Raw genomic sequence first — 26,461 nt, 5'->3', positions numbered from 1 at the left:
CTGGGCTTGTGGTTACCGAACGGATGTTCGAGGCCCGTGCCGATAAGGCTATTACCGGGCCTAGATCCGAGGTCCCTCGTACAGAGGCTAAGACTACCAACAGTTCTGAGGGGCCGGGCAAGGCCCTGTCGGTGAAAGCGTTTGCTCACCGTTCCCGCTCTTGTGGTGACACCAGATCTGTTGAGGGGGCAAAGAAGCAAGGTTCTTCTTTTACCAGCAGTGCTAAGGCCCTTCCTTCGAAGGCTCAGTTGGCGGTTGGTATGTCGCAGAAACATTCCAGGCCTCATAGTACCGGCTCTGCCGAGGTTCCTTACGTTAAGGCTAAAATTAAGACCCCTGATCCATCGACGGGGACCCCTGCCTCACTTGCCGCAGTTCCCCTCAGATGAGGACAAAATGGCGGCCGTTCCCGCCACGACCACGGCGGCCATTTTAGGTACTACCCCTACAACTATGCCATCAGCCCCTGGTGTAGGGTTCGGTCCTTTGGGTGAACCTAAGGTCCCTTGTGCGCATCCTTACTGGCCGGTTTATGATTGGAACGCCCGGATGCCTCTTCTGCACAATGTTTCGTTGGCCGCCGGGGCGGCTTCTTTGATTTATGTGGATATGTCGGTTTAGGGGCCGGTGTGGCACCCTTCCCCGTTACATCCCTGGATTTGTCCACCTCATGAGAGGCCTCCTCAGGTTCCGAAACAATCTCCTGACGATGCCTTTTTCGGTAAATTTCAAGCGCTTAGGCGCACCGACCCCATGAGGGAATATTTCAAAGGGCTTTTCAAGGAGATATGTCCACCTGCGCCTCCGACTCCACCCGTTCCTCCGGTGGTTCCGCCGGCGCCTCCCTTGCCCGTGGTGCCTCCCCCTGCTCTTCCGTCTTTCCCACCATTGTCCCCAGTGGACAAAGCAGTGCCTGACACGGCTCAGCAGGATCCTGACCTGTCAGATGACCCTCAAGGCTATCAGGACAACGAGGACCTTCTCCGCTCTATCAGAGCCTATCATGACCAGGTACTGGACATGATGAGTTTTTTAGATGTTCCGGTGCCCGATGCACCCGCTCCACAGGAGAGCGTGCTTTCTGGGGCGTTCACCTTGTCTCCCTTGGAGCGTACCATCCTGTTCCTGCAGAAGGACGTTCTGGCCGAGGTCCGAAGAGTCTGGGACAAGCCACACTCGGGACTTTTTGTCAATAAAAAGATTGACGCGAGGTACAGGCTGCATTCTTCGGAAGAAGTGGCCTTGTTGTCTTGTCCGCCTCCCTCCTCCACAGTGGTGGCTGCGGCTACGTTGCAATCCAGACCTGCAGCATCCTCTTCCACGACAGCTACTCAGGTCTTGGGAATGGAGGACAAGCTCCTGGACTCCCTAGGGAGGAAAATCTTTGCCAATTCGGCCTTGCAGCTCAGGCAGGCCAATGCAGAATTGATTTTGGCGGGAGCTAACATGCGGATGTGGAAAGGTCTGTCGGAGTTTGAGGAGCACATTCCGGTCGAGAAGTTGGAAGACTTCAGAGGTGGCCTTTCCGATGCCAGTGTCTTGGCCCAGGATCTCCTGGAGGCTGCGGCTCATCACGTAGACACCTCGGCTCGGGGCCTGATGCTTGGGGTTGATACCTCGCGGCAAGCGTGGCTGCATGCCACTAGGTTTTCGAAGGAAGTGCAAGACAAGGTATTGGACCTTCCATTCGATGGTAAGGAGCTTTTTCACTCTTCTACTGATGTAGAGCTCACCAAACCGAGGATAGCACTCAGACGGCTAAATCATTGTCTGTTCTGGTCAAAGCTCCTTTCAAACCACAGAGACCGTTATCGCAGAGTCGTCCTTCTTCTGGTTTCAGGGGCTTCCGCGACCGCAAGTCTCGCAGAGTGGATACTCCTGCGGGGAATAACCACCGTAGACAACAGCGTATGCAGTTTTTCTCCCGCTTTTCAGCCTCCTCCTCAGGTTCAGGTGGCACCGCCACCGATAAACCTGCCAAATGAGGGTTTCCCGCGCGAGACCCCGGTGGGAGGGTGCATTGCGTCTCATTGGGAGGTGTGGCAGACCATCACAGAAGACAGATGGGTCTTGTCAGTCGCTCGAGCGGGCTTCCACTTACCTTTACCCCCTACCCCACCCCTCAACCCTCCTTTTCAGCTGTCTGGCTCACCCTCCCTCAACGCTGACGTTCAGAAACTGTGTCAGGGCTGTGGAACCTGTTCCCCTTGGGGAGTGAGGGGAGGGATTCTACTCCCGGCTGTTTACGGTGCCCAAACCCAACCAGGCTGGCCTGCGCACCATCCTAGACCTTTTCCTACCCCAAGAGAAAGTCAAGATGATCACGCCCAGCCAGATACGCTCCTCTTTGCAGATGGGCGACTGGCTCAGCATTGTGGATCTTCAGGACGTGTACATGCATATCCTGATTTGGGCTCCACACAGGAGATACCTCTGCTTCTCTTTGTGAGAGGAGCACTTCCAGTTTCGGGTGCATCCTTTTGGCCTCAGTTCGGCGCCACGTATCTTCACGAAGATGATGTCAGTGATTGCGGCCTATCTTTGTCTTCAGGGTATCCATGTGTATCCTTATTTGGACGACTGGCTTTTACACAGCCCTTGCCCGTTGGCAGCAGCGGGCAATCTCCAGTCTCTCCTTCAGCTCCTGTTCCATCTTGGGCTGTCGGTGAACTGGCGGAAATCCTCCATGACGGTCTCTCAGGACCTGATCTTTCTGGGTTTTCGTTGGAACACGATCGACTGCAGAGTGTACCTGACCGGGGACAGAATGGCGGATCTGTTGGCCACGTGTCAAATGTTTGCGCAGTCGGAGAGCATGTCGGCCTGGTGGTTCCAGAGGCTTCTGGGTCTCATGGCCTTGTGTGTACTGGCTCTTCCTCTTGCTCGTCTCAAAATGAGACGGACCCAGATGGCCCTTCGGAATTCATGGCGTCAGGCAGTGGACCCGGACTCCATGCGGTTAATGATTCCGGATTCCATGAGAGTGGACCTGGATTGGTGATCATCTCTCAGCAATCTGTCTGGGGGCACGGGGTTTCAGGACCCGGTCCCTATGGTGACGATCACGACGGACTCCTCCCTTCTCGGGTGGGGTGCGACGTTAGATCTCCTTCAGGTCTCGGACCTCTGGTCACCTCAGGACAAGCTCCTGCACATAAATCATTTGGAGCTTCTGGCGATCTTCTTAGCGCTCAGGGCGTTCAGACCGCTCATTGTCAACAAGGTGGTCCGCATAAGAATGGACAATGTGGTGTCAATGTATTACATAAACAAGCAAGGGGGAATGAAGTCTCCCCCCTTGTGGACCTGTCCATCCAGATTTGGGAGTGGGCAGTGCTTCATGGGGTCTGGCTGCTTGCAGTGCACATCCCGGGCCAGCTGAATGTCACAGCGGATGCCCTCAGCCGGCGAACAGTGGTCAGCTACGAGTGGGAGTTGAAGGCGGAGGTCCTCTCATGGATTTTCTCGCGTTGGGGCACACCGGAGGTGGTCCTCTTTGCCACGGCGGTAAACAAGAAGCTTCCTCAGTATGCCTCCAGAGGGGGGCTGGGAGCCTCCTCTCTGGGGGATGCTCTCGAGATTCCTTGGCACAACATGAGAGCTTACGCCTTCCCGCCTCTGCCTCTAGTTCATCGAGTAATTTGGAAGTTGTTACCAGTAACTCCCGATCTTCTTCACCAAGGCGAACAACAGATGTGGCACCCCTCCCCACAATCGCTCAGCTTGGCGGCATGGTGCCTGAGTTCAAGTCTTTAGAGCATTTGAGTTTGTCTGTGGATAACATGTGCATTATCCAGGCAGCCAGGAAACCCTCGACCAGATCTCAATACAAGAGTAAATGGCTTAGGTTCTGTCATTGGTGTTTGGAGAAAGAGTTGGATCCGAGGGTGGCCACGATTGACACGGTACTGTCCTTCGTATCCTCCCTAGCAGAGTCAGGGGTTCATGTCCTGTCTTGCAGGACTTATCTCTCAGCGGTTTCCGCTTACCTTTCTACAGACCTGTGTTCTTATTCTCTAACTAACTCACTGGTGAAGAGACATTTTGCTGGTTTGACACGCCTCTACCCTCCGGTTCGTAGTCCGCACCCGCCTTGGAATCTAAATGTAGTCCTGTCGGCGCTGTGCCATAAACCCTTTGAGCCAATGGCTACGGTTGACCTCAAGTACGTGTCCTGGAAAGTGTCCTTTCTGGTCTCCGTTACGTCAGCGAGGAGAGTGAGGGAGCTCCAGGCATTGTCGGTGGAGCATTCTTTCTTGGTCTTTCACAAAGACAAGGTAGTCCTTCGGACAAACCCGGCTTTCCTACCGAAGGTAGTGACCTAATTCCATCTGAATCAGTCGATCTCCCTTTTGGTCTTTTTTCTGAACCCTGCCTCAGAGGCTGAGAGGGTTCTACACTGTCTTGACGTCCGAAGAGCTCTTAAGTTCTACCTGGACAGGACTTCCGAGCTTCAAGCCGGCGTCTAAGGCATCTATTTCCAGATGGATTGCCGCCTGCATCACGGAGTCTTTCACCGTCCAAAAGCTGAAACCTCCTAAAGGTATCCAAGCACACCTGGTGCGGGGCAAGGCAGCCGCAGTTGCATTTCAGAAATATGTTCCCTGGGAGTCCATCGCTAAGGCAGCTACTTGGGCCTCTGCATCTGCTTTCTGTAAGCATTATTGCCTCGAAAAGAGCTCTAGAGCTGATGCTCAGTTTGGTCAGGCTGTGCTAAAGAACCTGTTTCGGTAAGGGATATTTCCATGCACCCATAGTTCCTGTAAGGAGTGCTTGGGAATCTCCCACAAGTATGGAGGAAAGGGGACGGGACGTAGGAGTATTACCAGGTTACTCACCGTAGTGACCACCTTACTCCTAGTCCATAGTCCCCTTTCGTCCATACGCCCGCCCGCCGTCCCCTCTAATAAGGTTCCTCTTTTATTGCTAATGTGTCTTTGACTCTGCGATAGAAAAGGACTAATGGGTGATGCGTGGGGCGGAGCCAAGGTGGGCGGGGTTACGGCCGCGTGCCAGGCCCCGCGCAGGAAAGAGAGGAGGGACACATTTTTGGAAAAATTTGGATGCTTTTTACAGAGTGCTCCGGTCCCGTCCCACAGGACGGAGAGATGTCCACAAGTATGGAGGAAAGGGGACTGTGGACTAGGAGTAAGGTGGTCACTACGGTGAGTAACCTGGTAATTCTTTGTGCTGACAGCCTTTGAAGTGGGGGCAATTTAGCTCATGTGCTTAACATTTCAGTGTTGAGAACTGAAAATGGGGCATTTTTATTCACCAAGTCAGCACAAGTATCAGTAAGCTGACCAAACCTATGCATTCTTCAGAGATAATAAAAAGCCACACAGAAAAAGTTGTAAACTATTTTCTTTATTTTCATGTCACTTTAACACACCAAAGCTTTGATTTTTGTATATTACTTTTCAGTTACATATGGAGCATCCGTGGGAAGGTTAACTGTCATTTTCTTGCTTAAGTATTCTAGTGGCTACTTTGGGACATGGACTAAATGCCTCAGATCAGCATCAAAGGTCTTTTAATTTTCCAAAGAAGCCAACCACTGCCTAGCACGCACACTAGATGGCATCTCAATGTCACCTGGCACCTTGATTAGGAAAGTAGAGTTCATTGTGTTTCACCATGCAGACAGTATTACATGGCAAATTAATGCAGTGATATGTTTGCAGCAACGATATGTGCGCTGCACCAGCCACCACCATGTAGGTTAATGGCGTCTATGTGGCGCTCCCGTATGTAACAGCACATAAGCCTGTTTTTGTCTGATGTGTCCAATGTCCATACAATAGCACACTGGAATGTTTTGTGTATGTGGCTCTGACGAGAATGCCATACTGAGCCCACACATTAACACATAAAGCAATCAAAGAAGTTGCCTCAATTTGTACATCCACTAGGCCAAACGCCCGTTCCACACTGCCACGCCATGTTTTCACCAGCTGCAGTTATGGTGTTATGTTAAATGAATTTTTAAAGCACACGTTCACCCGGAGGTATCTTGGCGCTAAAGTAGGCAAAAAGGTGCAGCAGCAAAGGACTAAAACAAATGAGTCTTAAGGTCACAGCGGAATACCAGATTTTTTTCGCTGGCACAGAGATGGAAGGGAAGGCTGTTCCAGGTTATAGCGCCCATTACAGAAAAGGCACGACCGCCCATCCTGGACAGCCTAACTCGCAGAACAGCGATCAGTCGAGCCGATTGAGAGGGCAGAGGCCGGGATGGCACATAACAGGAAAAATGTTCCTGTATGTATTCAGCGCCTTGATTGTAGAAAGCGCGGTGTACCAGGCACAGAGATTTAAAAAGAATGCGCTTCTCAATCGGGAGCCAATGAAGTTGCCTGACCAGCGGAGTAATGTGAGCATGGGAAGGACGGCGAATCACCGCCCGAGCAGCAGAGCTTTGAAGCAGTTGAAGGCGCTTAGTGAGGTAGCTCAGCTGACCCAGATAAAGAGAGTTACAGTAATCTCTGGTGCTCAGAACCAGGGCAGCTACCACAGGAGCCAGATATTTAGCTGGAATGAAGGGGAGCACCTTACGTAAAATCCATAGTTCAAAGTGCCCAGATTTACAAACAGACGCCACCTGGGGTGCCATGAAGAGAGAAGATGAAAGCAGGACACCCAGATTTTTAACTGAGGTTGCTGGTGTTGGGCACGTGCCTAGTGAAGTAGGCCAGAACTCAAAGGTCCAAAAAGAATGGGGGTTAGAGGTGCCCACCACCAGAACCTCAGTTTTAGAACCATTGAGCTTCAGCCAATGTGTCACCATCCAGGCACCAAGATCTTTCAGACAGCTTCTTAGCCAGGACGCAGTATCAGCCCTGGTGAGGTCAAGCCGAACCAGGATCTGCGTATCATCGGCATATGAATAGTATCTGAACCCATGCGCCAGTATAAGAAGTAAAAGAGGGTGAATGTACATGCTAAAAAGGATGGGGGAGAGTGCTGATCCTTGAGGGATGCGACACAAAAAGCAGTCCCGGAGAGGAGCAAAAAGGAGGCAGAGACACTGACTGGGTATGATCAGTCAGAAAAGCTTGGAACCAGTCGAAGAACTGACCTGAGATGCCTGCTTCAGACAGCTGTGCCAGAAGAGTGAAGTGGTCTACCGTGTCAAAAGCTGCCGATAAATCCAATAATAATAAAGCTCCCACCCCGCCCTGGTCGACTAACCGTGCAAGGTCGACCATGACAGACTCTGTTCCCCTTCCAGTGCGAAAGCCAGACTGAAAGAGGTCAAAGAAGCCGGATGATTCCAGGAAAGAGGAGAGAAGAGGAGAGACCAAAGTCTCAAGCAGCTTCATATTAAACGGAAGCAGAGAAATAGGCCTAAAATTAGCCATTACCTTAGGATCAAGAGTGGGCTTCTTCAGCAGAGGAAGCACCAGCGCATGTTAAAGTTGGCTAGGGATTACACCAGTTTGAAATTAGTTATTTACGGTGGCCGAGGAATGGCATCTGCTGGAGGGGCAGTTCTGAGGCCATGAATGGCTTTGAATATCTCAGAATAAGAAAACACAGGAAAGGGCGATATCTGCACGTATACATTCGATTGCAAGAGAGTCACACAAAACTTGAGACAGAGTGATTGCAGAGTCCATTTTAGTAGGAGCAGAAAGGGAGTTAACCTATTCAAATAAGACCTTAGGTTTATTTATGGCTGCTTCAATCTTGGCTCCAAGAAAGGTCTTTTTTGCCAGGACAATAGTCTGATGATAATTAGTCAGCAGGTTGTGAAAGGTGAGCTTAGCTATAGGGGGGTAGCATAGTCTCCAGTTCCTTTCAGCTTGTCTACAGGCCAGCTTTTTTAATTTGAGTTTGTCAGCAAACCAGGGCTCTGACCTATGCTTGATGCCTTTGGAAAATTTAAGCGGGACCATAAGATCAGCCACTTCCAGAAAGGCATTCTCAATTGTAGTAAAATTAGGAGAACTAACAGAGGAAAGGCGTTCATGTAGGGCTGTGATAAGCTCAGAATGAGATGTTTTCCGTCAGTCACGTCTAAGGGCAGTTGGTTTAAGGACTGAGGACTTGGAGAGGTGATAAGGAAGAGCAAATTGAATAAGAAAATGATCTGACCAAAGAAAAGGGTAGAGCTAAGAAATTACGACAGAAGAAACAGGTGCCCATATGAGGTCAAGGGTGTTGCTTAATTGGTGAGTAGGTTTACTAATCAGTTGCGGGAGCCCCAAATCATCCATAGATGCCAAAAAGGACAAAACCTGATTAAGATTGTCCCCACTCATAAGAAATGCTAATGCCAGCTCTGTTAGATAAAGCATGGGCTTGCTTGTTTTTGCCGAAATAACCCCTGAGGCCAGAGTAATAGTGAGGAGGTGGTGGCGGAGGAACTGTGGACCCTTAACCATGCATTAAAAGCTGGTTTTGTTTCAAACGCTTCATCAGCTTATTCCTGGTCAAGCTAAAGTTTGTAAGAGGTGCAATCCTTTCTGTGTAGCCTTTCTGTGCATTGTTTATTGCGTCTCTCGTGGGCGGTATCCTATCCTGTCTGTAGATATAATTCCCTGAAGATGGTGGGGTTGGACATGCTCACACTGAGACCCAGCTGTTCCTCATCTAAAATTCTTCAGAAACAAGAAGCACAAAAGCCCTTGCACCCTATTTGAGTGGCTGATGTTGCAGCCATTTTATACTTGCATCCAAAAACTTAAGCTGTCCAAATGAGCATGTATTGTTATTGGTTACAAACATTTTAATGTTAGGCTGAGTATTGTAAACCATGATATGAGCACCAAGTCATGCAACGGCTATGAATGTAGAGATTCACACATACAATCCTTTTAGCACAGACTTGTTCATCAAATGTAGAGATCTCTGATCACAGTTATAGTCCTGAAATGCTTTGGAATTTAATGCAGAGCATACAGGAATCCTAATTGGTGCTATTTGCCCCCTTTCCCACCTACATTTTGAAAGAGTACAATAAGAGTATACCAGACTGTCCATCTTGGAATGATAACCCTCTATCAGAAAATAATTCATATGGTTAGTCTAGTATTTCCCCTTGTGAAATACAAGTGAGGTGGTACGAACAGAACACCTGAAACACGGGGCCAGTGGTCAGTGGGCCCTGAGACCCCAGTAGGTTGGTCATACAGCAGTGTGCCAGTGCAGACAGTGTGAAACTGCATTCCGGCAAGGCCTTCCCTAAGAGTATGCGACAGAAAAACCATTTACTTGGGCAGCAGCAGCTGTGTTTTCACATTTGAATTGTTCTGCAAAGTACTTGAATTACAATGAAATGAAACCAGCTTCATTTATATAACAATTATTTATTCATATTGAGAAGGGGTTTTGTAGCAGCATGACACAGATGTGTAGTTTGGGAGTGACGTGTGCCAGAATGAGGGAGGGCGCATTCTGATGTTTCACCCTGGGCGCCAAGTTTGCTAGAAACTGCCCTGGCCCTCTATGTCACAGAGCAACCATTTTGCATAGTGCAGTGATTTATTTAATTAGAGTCTTCTGTTGGAATAGTATGCATGAGACTATTAGGCAGAACAGGACTGGGAAAAGCCACCTACATGCAAAACACAATGCCTGATCAAATGTTTGCACCGGACATGCCTGTTGCTGATTTGAGTCTTAATCGATGTGGTTCGGGGTTTAAACCATCAAACAAAAGACCAATTTAGCAGAAGGCAGCAGTGATGGCCACCCAGCACAAGGTTGGGCTTTTGCCTCTCCCCTGCTTTCCCCTGTCAGTTTCCGGTCCACTCAGCACCTCTGCTCTCGCTGTGCAACCCTCGCTCCCACCATTTACCTTGAATGGCTCTGGCGGCCTACCCTGACACTCTCCATCATGCTAACTCGGAAACCCGATACACTGAGCGATGTGCCATGTGACTGAGGGCCTTATTCATGGAATGTTTAGCGTGGTGCAAAGGGACTTATCATAAGGTCCGCTTTGGTTCCTTACTCAAATGTTGTGGCTTATTTCACAGAGATATTTTCTCAAATATGTGAGGGATATTTAAGTGTATTTCTGCAGTACAAAGTGACTTTGCACTGACTTTGCACTGGTGCAAAGTCCCTGTAACGCTCACCTGATTCCCGCAGAGGCGCCGGTCTTGACTGGGTGAATGCCGTATCTTCAAAGGTGATGTGTAACACACGGTTGGCTCTTTGGACTGGACCTCTGTGCACTGTATGTCTGACTCGAAGAGTAAGATGTCTTAGGTAAGTAAACGCCGAGCTCTCCATCTGCCTCGGGGCAGGGTGCCGTAACCAGTTTCTTCACTGGATAAGGGTGCAGGCCTCTTGACCTCAGAGGACTGCTGTCCATCGTTAACTGCACGAACGGTAAGTTCTGGGCACTTCAAATGTCTTAAAAGTCTTTTGTAATGATATCTCTTGTTTTGCAGGGTTCCAGCGATGGCGGATGGCGGGCTGATGAGAGTTGAGGATCGAACCCGCGTGAGGAATAGAAGCGCCTGGAAGCACGTAAGTAAGCGCTTGTAGCCTGCTTCACGATGCGCACTAACTGTCCCTTTTATCTTGCAGGTACAAGTTCGGAGCTTTAGAGAAGCTGAAGGGTGCTGGAATACCCACTGGATTCGGCGTGGGAAGGAGTAATGGCACGTGAGTAATAAAGTTGCCCAATGTCTTTAAACGCACCTTCTTTTGTCTTTCAGATGCGGGATGCAGCGCCGAAGGCCTCCGGAGCGTGCGAAGAGCTGGTAAGCTTTTGTCTTTCAGATGCCGGAATGCAGTGCGAAGACCTCCGGAGCATGCAAAGAGTAGGTAAGCCTTTGTCTTTCAGATGCCGGAATGCAGCGTGAGGCGTTGGTGAAAGCCGATGGACCAGGTAAGAGATGCGCTGCCACTGAAGACCGTAGTGCTAACCTGTTCTTTCTTTGTCTTTACAGGTGCTGCTGAAGACTGGATTCCAGGATGGTAAGCCTTTGTTCCCTTAGGCCCAGGATCAGAAGCAGAAGACACGATGAGCGTTCTGCTGCAGAGAATGCAGAATAACGCAAAGCAAGATTCATCCATCGGGTGTGGTTTAAATAGCCTCCTGTAGTGCTTAGGTGTCTCCTTCCACAGCCACGCCTAAGAAAAGAGTTCCTGCTTTCCAGAAGAGTTCCAGTGTTCTGAACCTAGGGAGTGGCTCCTGCCCCACCCAACAGGAAAAGTAGTCCCAAACAGAAGAGGATCAGGGGTTGAACTGGCAGGTAAGTAAGCAGCATGGTCTGCTGCAGGTAAGTCCACCCAAGCATTATGAGCCCGGCGCTTCCAGCGCTGGGACTGGGCATCTTTATGAGCCTGGTGCCACTGGCGCCAGGACAGGGTCCAAAAGGTCCCAATTGGGACTGGCTGGCACTCGGAACCGGGGTTATGGGTCTGCTTCCAAGGGAGTCGGGCAAGTCCTGATCTTTTGGAAGCAGAGATCATGACAGTCCCTTTGCATTGCAAAAATACACTTTGCACCACTCTGTGAATCAGAGTGTTTGTTGGTAGTGCAAAGTCACTTTGCACTAATGCAAAGTCACTTTGCACTGTGCAAAAAAATTCATGATTCAGACCCTAAGTGTTTAGTGCGTAGGGTTTCTGGGACAGCGGCCACAAGACTGCAAATGATGGATGTATGTTCACTTTAAATTGATCAATATTATTGTGCTACAATGGTGCCTATGATAACAAATTCGGCCTTGTAAGGTTGCAGGGTGAGGGCCTTCGGGAAGCATGGGACAGTGAAGGAATAACAGTCGCAACTTTCACGATGAATCCTGTAAGTGTGCGAAAATAAAAATATTAATCTAACCATCTACCCTCCCTCAGAATGTGTAGGAAGTCATTTCCCTATCTCTCTTACTCGGGAGCAAGCAAGCAAGGGTTGTCCTCTGCTGGGCTGTGGGGCTGCTAGCTGATTCTTTTGCTCTTCTTCCTGTGGAACAGTGGCCCTTACGCTATCGTTGCCAGGAGAGGCCGCTGCTCGACAGGGCATGACGTCCCCAATGTAATTCCACGCTCTTTTCCCTTGGAGTTTTACTTCTTGTTATATTACTTCCTCGACTGTGTGGGGTCCTGTGAACCTTGGTTTAAACCATGTTCTGGTGAAGTCTTGCAAAAGTACTCTCTCGCCTGGATAAAGTTGTGGTTGCTTTAATCGTTCTTCGTTTGTTTCCATATTGTTGATTTCTTCTTTACCTTTGGGCCTCTTCCATTGTCTCTGCAGCTTGCGAGGAATAAAAGAGGCACTAGCCATCAAGGAAACGGTGCACACATACATTTCTTGTCCCAATACATCAGACTTTTTTTCTGCATCCTTTAATGCCCTAGTGAAAGGAGCCAGGGGAAGTTGCATGCACCAGCCGGTTACCACCTCATGTGGGGTCGTAATGGTGGTCGGACCCTGGTTTTTTGCACAATGCGAATAAAGCCAACGGTAAACAGTGTAGCCAGCTCTTATTCAACGCATTCTTTATCTTGGCAATGTTTTCTTTGAGCAGCCCTTTGAGACACTCGCACATCCTGTTTGCCTGCAGTTGATATCCACAAGGGAATTGGTGTTTTATGCATAACAAGGTTGTGATGTTATGAAACATCTCTTTGGTGAAGTGAGGGCCATTGTCAGACCGCAGGACCTCACACATGCCCCATTGCGGAAACATTTCTCGAACCAGGAATTTTGCTTCTCTAATGGCATCAGGATGGGAGCAGGGACAGGCTTGGATCCATCGGGAAAATGGGCACACAACCACTATCATGTAGCGGTAGTCCAGGCATACTTGGAGCATGTGAAGGTGTTGGAATGGACCCATTGGGCGAGGTATGGCTCCTCTAACTACCCTACGTGTATGGCCTGCTGTAAATTGGTTGAAAACAAGGCAATTAATCATACATTCTGCCACATGTTCCACTAGTCTTCTCCAATATGAGCAGCAAGTATATCCTTCCCCATATGAGTTGGATGGTGCAGTTGTGTCAGTGCTGTGTGTATAATAATGATATGGCATCACCACATTCCCTGTGGTTTCTTGCCCCCATAGGGCATCTGTCAGGGACATGGAACATTCCCTTCTCAACCATAATAATATAATTCCTTTTCTTCCTTAGGTGCAGCTCCCTGCAGTTCCATGATCTGCATTGGCAATGTGTTGTACCCTTCCTTCAACTGCATTGTTCGTACATAGTTACGCATCTGGGATGGGGTGTCCATTTCTAAGATGTCACCAAAACATGCAGCGCATTTAGCTTCCGCATCTGCTGACTCGTTGCCCCTGGAGATGGGATCCTCCCCCCTCGCGTGGGCCTGGCACTTTGCAACCGCTATGCGCAATGGGAGTTGGAGCGCTTCTATCAGTCTGCCCATTAGGAGGGTGTGCTGCACCGGTGACCCATCGGCATCTCGAAAGCCCCTCCTTAGCCAACGTGACAGCCCAGAATGCACTGTAGATGTCACATAGGCAAAATCTGAATATATTTTCAGTTCCTTGTTTTTGCTTTGCTCCAGCGCCAGTATTAGAGCAACCAACTAAGCAGCTTGTGTTGAAAAATGTGACGGTAAGTGTGCGCTTACTACCACCTCACTTGTTCCGTCCTCCCTTAGCTTCACTACTGCCGTCTCAGTATGTCTTTCTCCTGTGGCCTGGTCTATTATGGATGACCCGTCAATATAAAGTACTTCTACCCTCACAAGTCCATCCATAGCCCTAGAGCGATGTATCCTCTTGTCCTTGCCACCCCGTAGTTCATCCGTGTCCTTGTCGGTTTCCCATATCATGTCTCAGTCTGGGCTCTTCCCTATAGACCACTGAGCAGGTCACCCTACCTCCTCGTCCTCACTCCCTACTAAGTCATCGTCCGACCCGGTATCTCCAACATCGCTGCCGTGTTAACTTGGAAGCTAAGCCTTCTTAACACTGCACCTTACTGCTGCCCTTCTCCTAGGTCCATCACGCTCCTGTCCTCATGGAGGGCCCAGTGTTGTAGCTGTCTGGCAGCGTGGCTGCCCTACCATTGAGGCAGGAGACATCCTGCCTCGATCTCGCTCCCCTTGCTCCTCATTGTCACAAAAACCAGAACAACACCTTCCACAATTCAAGCTAGCTTCAGTTGCTAAGCCCTATACACGGGTATACCAACATTTATGACCGGAGCTACAATGCCCAATTCGCAGGAAATACAATATTTATATAACTTCTGTCATCGATACCCTTCAAATCGATTGTCAAGGCCACCTGCTGCAACTAATCACCTCAAGATCAAATGACAAATAACCACAGATAACTAATGTCCACCTGCGCTACGTTCCACCCAATACTCAAAAATACTCAACACCTCCCTGCACCCAATCATTATTCACCACTTCCCTTATTTGCCGTATGGCTGAGTCAATACTTATACTCTGGGATCCGCTGACACCGCTCGGCTACTGGCTCTCCCCAAATCTGCCACTCTGCCCTTCTGGTCTGTTGGGCATCCCACGGACCGTGGGTAGGATTTTCTCCGAGGCAGCTCTTGACGGCCTCTTCACAGGTTGTACTCTCCATGTCATCCATGTTTTCTGTGGTCACCTCACAGCCCTCCAGGCGTTGCGATGGAAGAGACGTCTCTGTGCCGATCGAACGTAGCAACCCTCCTCTGCTACCAATTTGTAAGGCAGTCCAGAGGACTGGGGTTTCGCACCACAAATTACAGTTTAGCAGAGTACCCAGGGCCCATCAAACACAAATTGGCTGATTCATGGAATTTGTGCGCCGGAAAACGGGGATTTGTGCACCATTCTGCCCGCAAATCCCCATTTGTTAAACAGGGATTTACGGGCAGAATGGCGCACAAATCCCCGTTTTTCGGCGCACAAATTCCATGAATCAGCCCTAAAATCTCCAGCAATCACAGCTCCTGAGTCTGTGTCACAAGCTTTTATCCCCTGATAACATCACAATCTATAACCCTTGCACAAAAACCCATGAGCCAACTCCATTGTGTGGCTCGGGAAATAACACCTATGAATGTCCCCTATATGGGTTGCCTAACTGGTCTTTCCATGTCAGGTGGGTTCCCCTAAGACTTCCCCAAAAACTATCTATTACATTGTTGCAGCATCGCAGGACTACCATTGGCACTTGCACCATTACACACCACCCCAGAATGTGTGCGCTCTGATTGGCTGGATTGTGTCTCCTCAGGCCTGGGACCCTGGTAATGAGAAAGACTGTGTGTCCCCATTGTTGCTAAAGGTATAGCGACCTAGCCTGGGAGGGTGCCTGCAGGTTGCAATGTTCGATAGACAGCATATGTAACAATTGTGTCTGTCTTCGCTGGGAACCGTTTCTCTTCCCACCGCGGGTAAATGGACATTGTTCAGCTTGGCTGAGTTATGTGGGTCAGGACCGGAAAACTGAGCTTTTCAGTCTGCAATTAGTGAGGATTTATTCTGTTATTTTGAAGGTGGCTCCCTGCCCCGGGAGCCAGGAATGTTCCACCCGCCCTTGTACTTGGCTGTGAGCGCTGGCCCTGTGCTTTGTGCTGCAGAGTCTGCATCTCTTCTTCCCTTATTCTGAGGCCGTGGCTTCATGTGAATTCACTACATTAATTCTATGGTTTCCATACATATACATTGTATTATCCTCCTTAGGGGTTAGTAGTATTCGGCTCTTCCAGGTTCCAGGTTCCTTATTTGTCCATGTACTTCCATATAGTTAGTTGCAATAAAGTGGTTGCAAGCCTGCTCTTTGTGACTCTTGCTTTCTTGGATTTGGCTAGTGAAAACGATAGGATTCTAACAGTATGTATTTGTATCTGTCCCCTATCTACCGAGTTGTGTATGCATGTTCTTCGTGTGTGCATGTGTGTGTCTGTGTAACTTTGTGCAGGTATGCAAGTTTACTTCATGACTAACGTTACTATGTCGTGTTATCACTAATGACATCAGCACAGCTGTATATTTAACATTAGTAAACCTGGTCCAGTGATGCGGCACCTGTATCCACGAACACATCAGCTGGACAGGGTTTGAACAGTTGCCTAAGAGAATATCTGCTCACATATGTGGAATGCACTGGTCCACCTGGGGGTTGCAGATAACAGGGAGGGTCCTGGGAGACTCTCTCCCAGACATGAGTCCTAGTTACATATCCTTCTTTGTTCTTCCTTGGGGCAGTCCAGCACTGAAATGCTAGGCAATTCTCCTCTGAACAAGAGTACCAATAGCAACCCCAGACACGTGTTTCGGTCTGGTTGAACCTCATCAGTAGGGTGTAGCTGTGCCTCTCTAAGAATAGTGAGCAAGGGGTTAACTTTGGGTCTCAATCTAAGTTACTAGAGGAATCCAGATGTGGACCCCTTGCTCACTATTCTTGACGAATCTGCAACATGAATGTTTGTGTAAAGTTTGAATGGATTTTGTCACGATATGGCTAGGTTGACAATTTTTTGTATGTACATTTAGTAGATTTTTGAAGAAAAAACAACATGGACTGATTTGCAGCAAACCTGTGCAAGGAGCATTGGCAAGGATCTGAATGCATGGTTTTGCAAATGTGTCTGTGTTTTTTTTTTTAAGTGTCGTAAAGTACGTACAAACAGATTTTTTCAAGATATGGTAAATTCTATGACTATTTTTTGTACATACATTTTGACACCTTTCAAAAACTAGAAAATTGATGGATTTGCACCAAAACTGTGCAAGGAGCATTGGCAAGGACTCGAAGCATGGTTTCGCAAATGTATCCGTGTTTTATTTTTTGAAAAGTATTATAACGAAGGTACAAAGAATAGTGATATACCATTTGGTGACCGAGGTATATCCTGTGGCCATGGGCAGTGGCCAGATGGCTAGTGGCCATGACCACGAGGGACTGGCTATTGGGTTAAAGTGGGCTTGGGCACGAGGGACTGGCTTTGTGGTAAAGTTTTTCTAACTCGGTTAGGTTTGTTTGGGAAAGACAATTCTGCTTGTGGCTAGAGGCTGAAGTGCTGGATGGGATTGCAGCAAATATGCACGAGGAGATTCAGCAAGAACATCAAAGCATGGTTTTGAACAGGGCTCAAGTCGAGGATACACACAGGTGGATGGAGTCCACCCACTTTCCTCAGAGGGTGGACTCAGTCCCCTCTAGCAAAAATAAGAAACAATGAGTGTCTTTTTTGAATTTATGAATTAACACTAACCTCAGGGCTTGAATCATGGTCTTTAGGTTCACAGGGCGGACACTTCACTACTGCACTACATAACATAATGAATAATAACAAACAATTAAACGTGATATGTCCCATTTTGGTACTGCATGTTCCAGGTAAAACATTGGTATTGGTTGTTGGAGTTTAAAACGGAAATACCCAAATGGATCTAACATTTTTGTTCGAATGATACATTTGCCTGATTTCGGCCAGTACCATTAGTAAAAAAACGAAAATACCAAACATGAGGAGTAGGGGTTGTGGGGTTGTCCCCCGTTTCCCATTTTTCGTATTTTTGGCTTTAAAGGGTTGCGGGGGTGTCCCCCGGTTCCGTAACATTGGAAGCAGGAATCAACAGAAAAGAAAATGGAAAAAAAAGCAAAAGGGACCATGCGGCGGCATCTCTGATTCACGTTAGAGGGACAGAACTGACGACACAGGGTACAGGAGAGGCAGTGGATGGAGAAAAGGTAGGTAGATGGTTTGGGGGGATGTGGGTCTACGGGGGAGCTTGGGGAACATGTTTCTCTTTTTCTTTTTACCAAGGTAACACTTATTTGTGTTGAAATAGACTACGGTCAATTCCGCCGTGATTGTTTTTACCTCGCTAAAACAACCCAAATCAGTTTAAAACATGTATACCTATTAACATTTTCAAAAACACTATTAGAAGAAGATATTCTCTGTTGGTTTTGTGTGTGTGCTGATTTTGAAGATGCCATTTGTCCTGTGCAATTTGGGTGGTTATGCAAAGCCAATTAAATGAATTGTGATATGCTAATTTCTGGCAACATCACATCCAATTGCATTTGTTGATGAGTCCCCCCACTTCCTTTTTTAGTACTTGACCCTTGGTTTTTAAAAGATGTCCTGTGTTTGATTTGTTTTTTAAAGTGTCAAAATGTAAGTACACAACATAGTGATATAACTTTGGTGCCTGGGTAATGGGCCAGCCCCTTTTAAAGGAGAAATGTGTATTGTAACTTGCTTATTTGGGCATGCAGCATGGCCAAAGTCATAGGTTTGAATGGGAAAAATATTCTGCTTGGGGTTACAGCCTAAGTGCTGGACTAGATTACATCAAACTTGCACGAGGAGTATCAGCCAGGACTTGAAAGCATGTTTTGGAAATCTGTCTTGTATTTTATTTTTTCCAAAGTGTCAGAATGTAAGTAGAAAAACTAGTGATACAAATGTGGTGTCTGCTTAGTGGGCCTAGCCATAGGGAAACGCAAATGTGTACTCTGATTTGCTTATTGGGGAATGCGGCATGGCCGAAGCCCATGCCACTATGGATTTGTCAACTGGCCATGGCTGCAAGCCATGAGCACTGCCCATTGGTCACATTATTAGGGTTTAGTGGACACTGAGCTAGGATGCAAGGTAGGTGCAGTGAATAATAGGGGTGGTTTGGTGGGGCTGTGGTCATGGTTGAGCCTCATATGCTGTAGGAAATTGAACAATCATTTGCATCCCCAGCATGCGCTGCTGATAACAACAGACATAAGTATGCATTGCAAAAAAATATGTTTGTTAAAGGAGGTTTATAGTTCTTTCATTTATATTAAAAGATGAATTATGAATAACTTATAAACAGTGATGCAACATCATGAATCATTTTCACTCATAAAAACCTATTAAATTAACAGAAAAAACCTTCTTAAAGGATGTTATGGTTAAGATGCACCCCACTCTTGTGTCTCCTCCACCCCAACAGTTAGCCAGTGGCCTCCCACCTTGGCATCACTTGGCACTTCACTCATGGGCTCCCATGAGCACTTGCCCATCCATACTGCCCCTTCTATTTATGCAGTCCTCTCACTGCACAATGCATATGTGCATTTATAGGAGAACTGTGTAAGAAATGTTTTGTATAAGCACGGGAAATGCAGATGCAAAAGATGTGTAGAAGATTGTTAAGTGGCAGTTGATATGTGGAAGGTTAATTTGTTCATAGGGTTACATGTAGAGGTTTTGGAAGTGATTGGTGGATGGATATGTGACTGTTCGAAAGCAAATGAGGGAGTGTTAAAAATATAAATGTAAAAAGGGTAGAAGGGCTGTCCTGTGCGATGGTGTGCCATCCAGGTCCTTAAATGATGCATGGCCTGGAAAGGGGACTGCAGAGACTGCGGTTAGTTATAATGGTTCATGGATTATGGTCCTTATTGTGTGCTAGAGAAAAGCATTTGGGCATTTGGGACAGAAAATTGTTCCTGTCCTTTTATATTTTTCTTTTTCTATTAGCATGCCCACACTCAGATAGAATTGCGAATGTTGGCCTGCGTCGCATCTGGATAGGACCTTGAATGTTAGCATGCCCACACCTAGGTGAAACCTGAATGTCAACATGCCTACACTTAGATAGATTTGTGAATGTTGGTCTGCGTCGCATCTAGATAGGACTTTGAATGTTAGCATGCCCGCACCTATGTGAAACCTGAAGACTAGAATAGGCCACACTTAGAATTGTGGACGTTGGCCTGCGTCGCATCTAGATGGGATTGATTGAGGGACAGCATGCCCGCGCCTGGATGAGACCTGAATGTTGGCATGTGCCACACTTGGAGTTGGGAACACCGGCCTGCGTGGCATTCGAATAGAGTTGTGAGTGTTGGCATGCCCACACCTAGACAGATTTCTAGACACTGGCCTGCGCTGCATCTGGATAATACTGTGAGTGTTGGCATGCCCACGCCTGGATGGAATTCTAAACTTTGGCCTGCGCCGCATCTAGATGGGATTGCGAAGGCCAACAAGGACCTCACTTAGACAAAACTGTGAATGTTAGCATGCTAAAGGTCAGGTAAACCACTAACCAACATAAGCTCAAACTCTGCATACTTATCTCACTCAAAAAACTCACACAACCATCTCTCGCACAACAAGCCGCAAGCACTTCACAACACTGCAACAACACATAAGCCGGAGCAACAGCACATGCGGACTGACAGCGATCCAATACCCGCACCAAAGCTCAGCACCCGGTGTACACTGAGTTGAAGCTGCCAACAGAACACCACTCCTCTCACTATCCTACTCCCTCTTCACCTTACTAACCCATCCCACCTTATCGTTTACAGATCCGCCAGAGCGCCTGGGGACCAATTCCGTTGGTGACGGTGCGCGGTACAAATACCTTTAACATTTAACATTTAACATTTAGTATACAATTGGCATTATTTCCATTAGCATAATACAAAATGTTAATGGTAATGTTGGAGAATCTTATTGAGCCTAACTATTTTACTGAGAAATGTAAAGTAGATGGAGTCTATAAGATTATTTTTTTTAGTTCTATTTTTTAACTGTGAAAGGTAGTTCCTAAAGGAACCTATTTTTGGGGTGTTTTTTGATTTTGTATTTTTTTGTATTATTTGGGTAGGAGAGGACAGGAAGTAAGGTGGGGGAGGGAAATGAGGGAAGGGGCACCAGTGAAAGATATGGAGGGGATGGTTGACAGGGAAAGTTGTAGTGTGTGTCTTAAATCTAAGGTAAGGGGCAGTGTTTCTCAGGCTCCTGGATTGCAGCCTCAATAGCACTTCCAAACTGCTCCCCTCTGCAGAGTGGTATGTTGCAGTAAATACAGACTACTGTTGTCTTGGAAAGATATGGATCAACAGCCTCATTTATAGCTTGCAAGGTAGATGGTGGGATCTTCTGCCCCACAGGAGTAGCCTGTGTGGTGGCAGTATTGGTTGAGGAAGATGAGATGGGGGAAGACAGCCTACTACTTCCTGAAAAAGGAACAGCCTTACTTAGAGCATCCCGGTGGTTGGAGTTGGTGTGGCATCGCATGGAGGTGGTTCCGTAGGAGTACTGCCCAGGTTGTCTGCAACTGAATGCAATGTTGCACTCAGTGCATTTAACCTTTGTAGCCTTAGCCTTCGTCCCATCCCCAACAGCGGTAAAGAACTGCCACACATGATTCTCTCTGGGTGCTGGAGGTCGGCATTTCCTATAGCTCATCTCCCTGATCCTCTTGATTGTTTTCTGCATGATTGTGCTTTTTCCATTGTGGAGGCCCTCCAGGTGGTGGTGGTGGTGGCTGGAACTGGCCAATATGACTGAGCTTAAAAGCCTGAATGCGTGATTTGGCTGTATTTCGGGCATTCCAAAATTCTGATCGGCCGAAAAGTTTGACCAAATCGCACATTCGGTGCTGGGGGCTGTGGGGGTGTCCCCCGCACCTTTGCTCACTATATTGTGGGTGGGAGTTGCGGGGGTGTCCCCTGCAACCAACCCAGTTCACGGACAGTTCGGAACTGCATTTTCTTCTGATCTAGGGATTTTCAAGCTCAAAATGTTACCCTTGCAAGGCTCCTACACCTATTCTTACTCGTTATCCATTAAAAATCTAGTACAGGCCACATACTTGGAAGAATATTAGCAAAACTGCTATCTATCTTAAAAATGGCATCAACTATTGCCATCCCTCCTCCCCAAGAGCCACCACCACCAGCTGGAGGGCCTGTAAAGACAAATTCCTGGGGAAAAAGGTTTGCATTTGGGCTAATTTGCATACCCACAATGCCTTGCGGTTGTGGCTCAGAACTGGAGGTGAACTTCCAGTGATGGCTACTAGGTGGAGTTGTGGAATGTGTGACTGGGCTCAAATGGACTTTCCTACTTTCACATTTCAGGTGAAAGGTTTTTTTTCAAACCCTTTCAAACCCACCATAACTTTCTTGGTGTTGTGGATATATATATATATTATAGGGCAGGGGAACTAAGGGTGATTCGGGCTCCCATTGGAAACCCAGAATAATGAATTGCTAATAACTTGTGTGATGAACTTGGTCGAAATTGTTAAGACAACTAGGCATTCCCAGACCCGTAGACTGCACATATTGTGAATAATTTGTTAAAAAAGTTATTAAGAAGGCAAAACAAAAAACAAAGTTGCGGCCTAGTCCCTAGTCATTTTTCCATAGACAAGAAAGGTTCATTTTTGCTGTACTGGACAGCCCAAACTGCTGGACGGATTTGGACCTGGTACTAAACAATTGGGCATGAAGCGTTGAATGAATGCCCTTTTGTAGTTTGTGGTTATACCGTTCAATAGTTTTTAAAATATTTGATGAAGAAGGGGGGTCTGCTTCTCCAAAATAGAAAGCTATATATCAGGTAATTTACCAAGAAACCGGGTGTTTATAAATGAAACAGCCACCATCATTTAATTAGCCGCGACTTTAAATGTATCGGAAAATTAAATGCAGAAAAAAGTCATTTGCTGGTCAAAAACATTAAAATGTCATCAGGCTGGAGGTGGGGAGGACACCAGGTGAAATTTGGGAGTTGGAGGGGGTCTAAGGACTGAGTTTGCAACACAAAGTTTTTCTATAGCCTCGGCTGTCGGAAAGAAAATATGAGAATATCTAACATTTCAGACCAAACTGCGTCACTGAAACAGCAAGTGTTGTGGGGGAATGGGAGCGGGCAGCCGAGGTCAGGAGGCCATCATGTGTAAGAATGTGTGTACTCCAAGAGTGTTGAGTGCGTAGAGTAGCTGATGAATTCTTCTAAATAATGTACCCCTCTGAGTGGACTGCATTGGACACACAGAGGAATCTATTAAGGAGCAGTGGTCGAAGTGAGCGGGAGCGGTCGGGAGCGGTGCTCCTCTACTTCTTTAATTACCTTTTACAGCTCCTATACTTTTATTTATTTTAAAAGAAACCGTTCCGGAACGGTTTTGTTTTAAAATAAAAGTGTAGGAAGAAGTTGAAACTTGCACTTTCAGTGCACTGCACGGAACGTTCCCTTAAACAGCAGGTTCAAGTGTTTGGGGGGGTGTATTGTGTGTGGGAGGGGACGTGGCAATGGGGTTTGCGGGGAGCGGGGACAGGCCAGCAGGGAATATAGCTCCACTGCTTCTTTTCGTACACTTCGACCACTGTTAATGAGAAGATGGAACACCAGACGGAGACCGTAGGCTGTAAAGAAAACAAGAGCACTGTCAGTGCGCGTGGAAAACACAAAACAGAGATGTATATCAAATGCAATGAGAACTAACCTGGATGGTATGTTCTAAAGGGATCTGGAAATGGTGAAGGGACCCTTTGGCCTTAGTTGTTTGATGCCAGCCCTAGAATAGAGGTAGTATACTTAGACTAAGGTTTGAGACATGAGGAAACACGTGTGGCAAAGAAACAGTACACAATACAGCTTACCGTGAGTCTGTGATGGAGAGGGAACTTGATTGGTGTCCTAACGTTATTCTAAGGATTACAGGAATGAAGGAGGAAACAAGAACCGCCGGCATGAGGACGCCTAGACCTGAGGTGGCACTCAGTCTCAAGTCTGAGGCATGCGGATGCCTAAATATCCAGGTAACAACGCACTTAAGGAAGTCTCTAGTCCGTGCGTGAGGTGGCAATGACCGTCTTAATAGAGAATGTGGGGCAGAAAACCAGGAGGAAGAACAAGGGCGGCAACGAGCGGGCGAGTGTGCAGTACAAAAGCTGAAGCGTAAGCAGTCTGAAGAACAGCGTTCCGGGTCATAAAAGAGACTTGACAGAAACAGGTAGTTGAGGCCAAGAAGCAGAGAGGAGTCCGTGGGTCGAAGCAGAGGTCAGCAACGTAGTATTCAGTAAGTTCCAAGTGGTGAGACGTAGACAATTCAGGGACACAGCAAACTTCAATAACAAGGCACAAGTAATCCAAAAAACGAAAGAACAACAAGCTGCTGTACTCAATCAGAAGCACCGAAGCAAGGATGTATGAGGAGTAAATGTTCACAGTAACATGACCACCGCCCCAGATGTACCTCGTGAAGTGATGTGTGCAGAGGAGGCCAGCATTCGCAGGGCAACCTCCAACGCTCCAGCAGTCTGGATCTACCCGTTGCGAAAACCTGATGCTGATCACGTGAAGGGCACTGTATGGAGGCGTTATTTGTTATGTTTTTACACCGTGATTTACACTGTGATTCTTGAGATCATGGGTGTGGGGGGAGTAGGCACAAAGGAGGGGGTGCAAAGAATTTTTGGGTTTTGCAGTTTTTCCTGATAACCGTGGGTATAATGACTATAGAGAACAGAGGGTATCTATAGTCCTGTACTCTCAGAATCTAAAGATTCTTCCTTATCTGTCTCCTGACATGGATCTTCTGAGGATTCTTCTGAGGATTTGCTCTTTTTCTTCCTTCGTCTGGAATCAATCTTTTTGCCCTTCTTCTGGAAGAGATAAGGGCAAGCTCCCCCAGAGGCCACCTTGCCTTTGTTGCGATATGCCAGGCAGCAGGGACTCCAGGAAGCCAACCCCAGACCAGGGATAAAGTCTGGGGCATCCAAAAAAAACTTGGAGGTCTTTAGTTGCGCCAGGAAGTTCCTGGAGTGTTTTCCTTTGATAGTCATGTTACCAATCAGTTTAAGCAAGGAGATGATGGTTTCCGGAGGAGAGAGGAAGGACTGGGTTCTGAATAGGAGTCCCAGTATGTAACAGCCAGGAAAGTCCAGCAGACAGTGAGGGTAAGCGAATGCCTCGCTAAGGATGGGATTTTATATCTTGGGTGAGAGAGTGGAGAAGTGCCCGGGGAGTCCTGTCCAACAGTCTGGTCCTTGTGTGCGAACAAGAGCAGCCAAAAGAAAGAGTGAGTATGCTGATGGGAATTAAGTTATACAGCAAAGAGGTACCGCTGAGATGTGAGGAAAGGCAGAATAAACAGAAGAGAGTGCTGGCTGGAGCAGGGAAACAGAGCCGCAAGCTCAGAAGCGGCAAGACGATATCGGCGCCAAGCAAAGAAGACGTGGACAAGTCAGTGAAGCCGTCAGGAGGGAAATAGGCACACAGAAGGTAGAACACAGAAGGCGAACTACGGACCATCTTACCTGTTGGAGTGAAAGGGTTGCAAAGCACCGTCTGGCGGGGTAGAAGCCGGTATATGCTCGTGGCGGCCATCTTGGGGAAGAACTAGATCGCAGCTTGCATTTCTGGAAGGAACGTGGTGGGGATGTCAATGGAGTCACCAGCGGCTGCACAGCCTCCAAGACTGTTGCATGACAGTATGACCCCTCTTTATCTGGGGTCCCCCTGGCTTACCCGGATGTAACCTGTGGAACTGGCGTACAAGTCGGGGGGACTAGATGTTCAGTGAGGGTTCCCAGGTACGTTCTGCATCTGGATAGCCCTTCCAATGTACCAGGTATTGTAAGGTACCTTTTCTGTAATGCGAATCAATAAGCTTGGATAGCTCATATTCCTCAGGTTCATCATTCCTGAGGCTTCTGAGTCTTCTTATTTTACGTGAGTAAGGCTCAGGTAGGTAGGGTTTGAGGAGGGAAGTATGCAACACAGGGTGAACCCTTCTTAAATGGTGAGGTAGTTTCAATCGAAAGGCAACAGGGGTTGCCTCTTGCTTCGATGGAAAACGGACCAATGAAGCAAGGAGAGAACTTGCCCGGATGTACCCACCGAAGTAGGTATTTGGTAGACAGCCATACCTTAGAGCCTATGTCCCATGATGGGTTTTGCCTCCTTCCTTTATCGGCCAAAGCTTTGTAGGTCTTTTTACTTGATCCTAGGCTTTGTAGTGCTTGCTTATGAGTGTTCTTTAAGGTCTCCAAGAGTTGGTCAACTTAAGGCACTTTAGAAGGGGAGAAACCGGTTGCGGGTATATGTTTGGGATGATAGCCGTATATGCAGAAGAATGGGCTCATCCCAATAGCAGTGTGCTTGGTGTTGTTATATGCAAACTCAGCTGGTGGGAGGAGTTCTGATCAGTTGTCTTGTTCTTGATTGCAAAAACATCTCAGGCACTGCTCCAGGGTGGTATTGAGTCTCTCCGTTTGTACATTACTCTGAGTATGATATCCCGAGGAAAGCGCCCCATGGATGCCTAGCTGTTTGCAGAGGGTGGACCAAAAATTGGAGGTAAACTGTGTAAATCTTGCAACATCCCTCAGGAACACAGTAGCAGTCCTGGAAGCACAAGTAAGTCCCACTAGGGGAGAGAAATTAGCCAACTTGCTAAAGGAATCTATGGTCACCATGATAGTGGTATACCCCTGTGAGGGGGGAAGGTCGACAATGAAATCGGTCAAGAGATGTTGCCAGGGATCCGAAGAAGGAGGTTCTTGTTGCAAGAGACGAAGTGGCTAGGCTGTGGTGTATTTTGCTTTGAGCACGTGTGGGACAAGAGGGAACATACTCTTTCATGTCTTTGTTAATCGAAGGCCACCAAAAGTGACGTGAAGCTAGTTCCAAGGTGGCGGCTTGGCCCTTATGGCCTGCTGTGGGTAGATCATGACACCATGAAGTTGCCAATGTCTGTAATTCCTTCGAGGGCAGATAT

Source organism: Ambystoma mexicanum, chromosome 4p (assembly GCF_040938575.1).
Source record: "Ambystoma mexicanum isolate Mex_15411 chromosome 4p, UKY_AmexF1_1, whole genome shotgun sequence".
In the NCBI taxonomy this organism is placed as follows: domain Eukaryota; kingdom Metazoa; phylum Chordata; class Amphibia; order Caudata; family Ambystomatidae; genus Ambystoma; species Ambystoma mexicanum.
Note: the sequence above shows the minus strand (reverse complement) of the source record.